This window comes from Arachis hypogaea, chromosome 14 (assembly GCF_003086295.3).
Source record: "Arachis hypogaea cultivar Tifrunner chromosome 14, arahy.Tifrunner.gnm2.J5K5, whole genome shotgun sequence".
In the NCBI taxonomy this organism is placed as follows: Eukaryota; Viridiplantae; Streptophyta; class Magnoliopsida; order Fabales; family Fabaceae; genus Arachis; species Arachis hypogaea.
The window spans coordinates 135,461,965-135,467,353 of record NC_092049.1 but is presented as its reverse complement, the minus strand read 5'-3'; the positions used below and the strand labels follow the sequence as shown (position 1 = coordinate 135,467,353).

Genomic DNA, 5,389 nt, shown 5'->3' with positions numbered 1-5,389 from the left:
ATAATTGCCAGTGTAAAAGAGCAGGGCAGTTTCACAATTTTCACAGAGGAATAGAAAAAAAGAGATTGTATAAATATAAAATAAGTTATAACAAATTGGTTAGATATTTTGATTGGTTAAACAAATTTTTTGTTATTTTATATAAACTTCTTTTATTTGTTCATCTTATTCAATAATTTATTAAAGATAAAAAATTCTTTGCATAGTTGTACAGTTGCAAGACAAATTTATCAATTTGTTGAATGACAAGTTGAATGGGAAATTGTTTTTGTAGGATTTTAGACTTTTATTAAACACTTCTGTTAGAAAATAAATAATCACAAAAAAACTTATTGTTTACACTTGCTGGCTTCATGTTGTTATTAAAAAGGTTAATATGTTATTCTATATCCTACATTTCCTATCAGTACCCGAGAGAAATTACACCATCACTTGAGAAGCAACCATGATGCATAAAAAATTGGTCGCATCAATGTTAAGAATAATCTAAATAAGATTAATAATATATTGCGGGGATAGCTCAGTTGGGAGAGCGTCAGACTGAAGATCTGAAGGTCGCGTGTTCGATCCACGCTCACCGCATTTTGGAAAACAAAAGTTATTGCCTAGTAGGGTTATGTATTTTTTTAATCATTTTTACATTTTTTTTTGGTTCTATTGTTTACATTGTTCATGAGTAACGGATAAAATATAAAAGAAGGATGAATTGGATTTTGTGAGACATAGGCACAAAATAAGAAGAAAGATCCATTAGGAACAAAACAAGAAATCTAACTCAATTTTTCAAGAATGTAAAGTTAGAATAATGACTAAAGGAAAATCTAGAAAGCATTCGATGAGTATTATTGTATGGTGCCAATAATCACAAGGAGACACTAAAAGGGTCATGGACTCATGGAGCGCTACTACTCAGATGAAAGATTATATTTAATAAAATTATAAGTGATATGTGAATGAATAGTTTGTATTAATTTGTGTGTAGGCAATATTTGTATGTCTTGTTTGGTGAGATTTTGAGGTGTATTTAGCGTGATTGATAAAAATTATGATCTGTAAATTGTATTTAGTTTTTTTTTACGGCAATTTTAAAAGAAATTGTCAAATACTTATTCTCCTATTTTGGTTGAGACATGTGCGAATAATCTAAATATCATAAAGATGCAAATTTATTGTGCTTTTTTAAGTAACAGAGACTAGAGAATAAATTTATAGCTTTTTAATTTTAAATAATTATTTTATTTCTAGTATTTTTTTTGGTGTGTACCAAAACGATGTTAGATATATAAATATTTATGTATCATCTTCTATTAGTTTAAATTTTTCAAAAAAATAATTTTATAGTATGATATCAAATTTTTATGACCTAATTATCGATTTAGAGTTTGATCTTTATTGATTTCAAAAAAAAATTTATACAAAAATTTACACAAACAAAAAAAGTTTTCTACACAAAAAAATATATTAAAAATATAATTATTTATATATATATATATATATGTCAATAGAATGGGACAAAGGTAAAAAATATTGTCGTAAAACCACTTTTCTTATAATCTTATTAAGTGAATAGGAAGAAAAAATATGACACATTATTTAAAATATATTAAGTAAGAAATTTTATGAATAATTTGATTACCAGTAATGGTTTCTTCCAACATGAACTAGAAAATCAAAACAGGCGTGAGAAAAATTTAGTTAAATAAAAACACCATTCATTCTTGTCATAGCTTATTTTTTAGGTTTTTTTTAACTAGTGAAAAAAAAAGAAGAGAGAGAGACAAATTAAGTATCGCATCCAAAAGCTATCTAATATAACCAATTAAATCCAAACAAGCATAACAGATGAGAACTAAAACAATTATGATTTTGTTATATGTAAACCAAAATCAGCTATTAAAGTCAGTTATCAATATATAATATATATTGAAACATAAATATATACACATTAAAAATAAATTAAGCTACATATGTATTTATACACAAATATATTGGTTGGTGATTTTAGTGACTAATTTTAGTGTGCAGTAACATTTTTGGAACTAAAATTGCTTAGACAGCTTGGTACTTGTCTCCTACGCAACGATCACCATAAAGGATACATCTACACATATATTTTCCCTCTAAAATTGTTGAACAAAACTTTGAATGCTTGACTTCTTGACTTTGAACAAGGTTCATTGTATATATTAACTTCCATATATATATATGTTACTACATACAGGCCTCTTGGTAGGGAGCAAGGACTATAGTTTATAAATTAATTGATGCATGCATGGCATGCATTGAAAAGCAAATACATGTTTTTATTCAAATATAATACTGAACTATTACAAATAATAATGTGAACACCTTGGTCAAAGCTCAAATTAAATTAAACTCAATTATATATGGTCTTGCTTATTATAACTCCACCGTCCGTTCAACTTTCTTTAAAAACAATAATAATCACGTTTTTGCGGCAGAAAGCTAAGATCAGAAAGCTCACCGTCCATGCATGCATGCTCTCTAGTCTCTACTTTGTCATAATCGAATAGGATATACAAAGTGTGATGTATATCTATATACATGTTAGGTATGTTATGATTTTGCGAATGGCATGTAATGAAACTTGAAGGTAATTAAAGTTTTGAGAGAAAAGTTAATTAAATAACGTGTTTAGCATTTATTTTGTGATATCAAGCTCTCAATATTGTTTGTGTCAATTTGGGAAGCATACTTTCGGCCTTCAGCTATAGTGCGTGCGTGCCTAGCTAGAGTGGCGGTTGGCTTACCTAAAGAATTATTTTCTACACAAAAATATTAATAGAATTTATTTTTTTATTATATTTTTAATCATTACCTAAATTCTTTTAATTTAGTAATTCAACAATATATTTTTAGCATATGTTTTTAAATTTTGATAGTTAACTGATGACTAAAAATAATAAGCTATATTGATCCTCTAGCATTACTCTTTCTTATGTACAACTGTGGCTATTCACATTAACATCTTTTTATGTGAAGATAATTAGTTAAAAATAAAATGGTTAGATTATTTGACTTATTATAATTCTCATATCTTTTAAAAATAAAGTCTTTAGGTAGTTTATATATGATATGTATTTTTTATTTTTATCATGATACCATTTCTTTCAAAAAAAAAAAATACATAAATGTTATATTTCTAACATTCTTTTAAATACAATTTTTTTTAGTTTACTTAAATTTTTGCATAGATTCTCTTTTATTTTTTTATTTTTTTATGCTAATTTTTTTTTTTGAAGAATAAATGATCGAATTCTAAATTTTTCGGTAATAGCTATAAACTCTGATGATATTATATTCTGATATTACTTCTCCTAAAAATTTAAATTAATAGCAAAAAATATATAAATAACTATATCTCTAACAATTCTATCACTCCCTTTGTTTGGACCTTATTTAAATATTTTGGTGAAAAAAAATTCTAATATAATGTGATGAAATTATTTAGCTAGCCCAAAATTTTAAGTTATTTTATATACACTAATGATGATATACCTTACATATATATAAACACAATTTTTTTTAATGATTGAAAAGTACTCGACTGACAAAAATAAAATAAGAAAAACACAAAAAAATGGAGAATAGATCAAAAACTCTACTCAATCTCATAAAGAAAAAAAAAAAAAAAAAACACTTTGCCTAACAAAAACTAAAACTAAAACTACATATGCATATATATGGCCTATAGTATAGTTCAAACTGTTTCTAAGATTTTTGTGATTGTAGTAATGTACTTTGACCAATTATAAATTCTCATGCATGTACGTATACTTTTTAAGCTTGCCACCATCTCTAATTAAGAATGACTCAAAGAAGTTTAATTAGTGAAAGAGTTCTTTCACATTGTAGGTTTCTACCTGTTCCTCTAAAATGAAATCAAAGAAAAAATATTGTGAAATTTGAAGGTACTCACACACGTGAAGAGTTCAAAAGTTGAAGTTGATGAAGAAGTATGATGGGTGAGAATTGAGATTTTAAAATGACTATCCATTTAGACAAAATTATGTATTAATTTCGATATATCATATTTAAAAATCAAATTGATAGCTATTTACAATGTTTTTAAAAAATGTTTTATTATTCTAAAAATTAGAACAAAATAATTTGTAAAAAAGAGTAAACCACATTTTTTTTCAAAAAAATATGGAATAATAAAAATATTGATATATATAAACTTCAAAGGTCATTAGATGCAATTTTAATAGAGCCTTTTCTCCCTTGAAATACTATTTTTCATATTCTTTTTTCTGGTATTCCTAAAGATTTTTGCTATAATAAATGAATAAAGAAATAAATCATTCTCCCCTTTTGAATTTTTTTTTTTGTTTCCTAATAAATCATTCTTTTTGTTTTTGTCAGAAAATAAATCATTCTAATAAGAGTTACAAACTTCTGCGAGAAGCCTGATCATATTGGGCCAGACGTTTTCTTTTAAAAGAAATACTTGCCAATTATCGTTCTCTTACTGATATTGGACCAAAAACGCATTCTTGGGCTTTATGGTTCTCTCATTTGGGCTTAGAGGGATTCCACAAAAAAAAAAAAGCAGAAATATGAAAAACGCCGTCTGTGGGGATCGAACCCACGACCACGTGGTTAAAAGCCACGCGCTCTACCGCTGAGCTAAGACGGCTTTGATGATAGTAATTTGTGTAATTATTAATTGACTAAATCAAAATAGTTCCCAAAGAAAACACCTGCTAGCACATCGAAGACAATCAATTTTTCTTGACAAAATATTACTTTTTGCTTCAAATATTTGGAGTGATTGTTTGTTCTATATGATTATTTCATCTTATTTGGATCCCAAACATTTTGAAATTGACACACAAAGTTAAATGTTACATGTAGTAAACTCTGACGATACTATATTACTGCAAATAAATTTGGAATTAAAAGAGATTTAAAGTATAATAACTTTAAAAACAGAAAAATAAAAGAAAATTGAGTCAAAAAATATTGAAGATATTATATCATTCTCTTTCCCTTTATATCATGATCAAGTTTCTATGTTTAGATAAAATCAGGCTATTCTTTACTAAATAACAGAAAAATTAGAGTCTAAAAAGATATGATATCCTTCGTTAATAATTTTTATGGGATTATGTGAGCATAACATTAATTAAGTCACTCTTAAAACGTTTAAGATATAAATAGGATAAAAAGAAACATAACAGATTATTATTCGGTGATGCTAAGTAGACAAAGAATAATTATAATATAGAAATATTATGTAAAAATTTTTATTTTTGATAAACAAGTGATATATACCTCTTTATCATTCATTCTTTTTATCACCTACTCTTTTTTTGGGTATTTAGAGTCATTAATTTCTTTTCAAAATTAATTTCAGTTTTTTCCA

General features: G+C 25.9%; 2 non-coding genes across 2 annotated transcripts; one reads left to right on the top strand and one right to left on the bottom strand.

Moving 5' to 3' along the window:
* Positions 1–509: 509 nt before the first annotated feature.
* On the top strand, positions 510–582 carry TRNAF-GAA (transfer RNA phenylalanine (anticodon GAA)). The gene has a single exon. It is a non-coding gene; the product is annotated as a tRNA-Phe (tRNA).
* Positions 583–4,588: 4,006 nt separating this feature from the next.
* TRNAK-UUU (transfer RNA lysine (anticodon UUU)) lies at positions 4,589–4,660 on the bottom strand. The gene has a single exon. It is a non-coding gene; the product is annotated as a tRNA-Lys (tRNA).
* Positions 4,661–5,389: the final 729 nt, after the last annotated feature.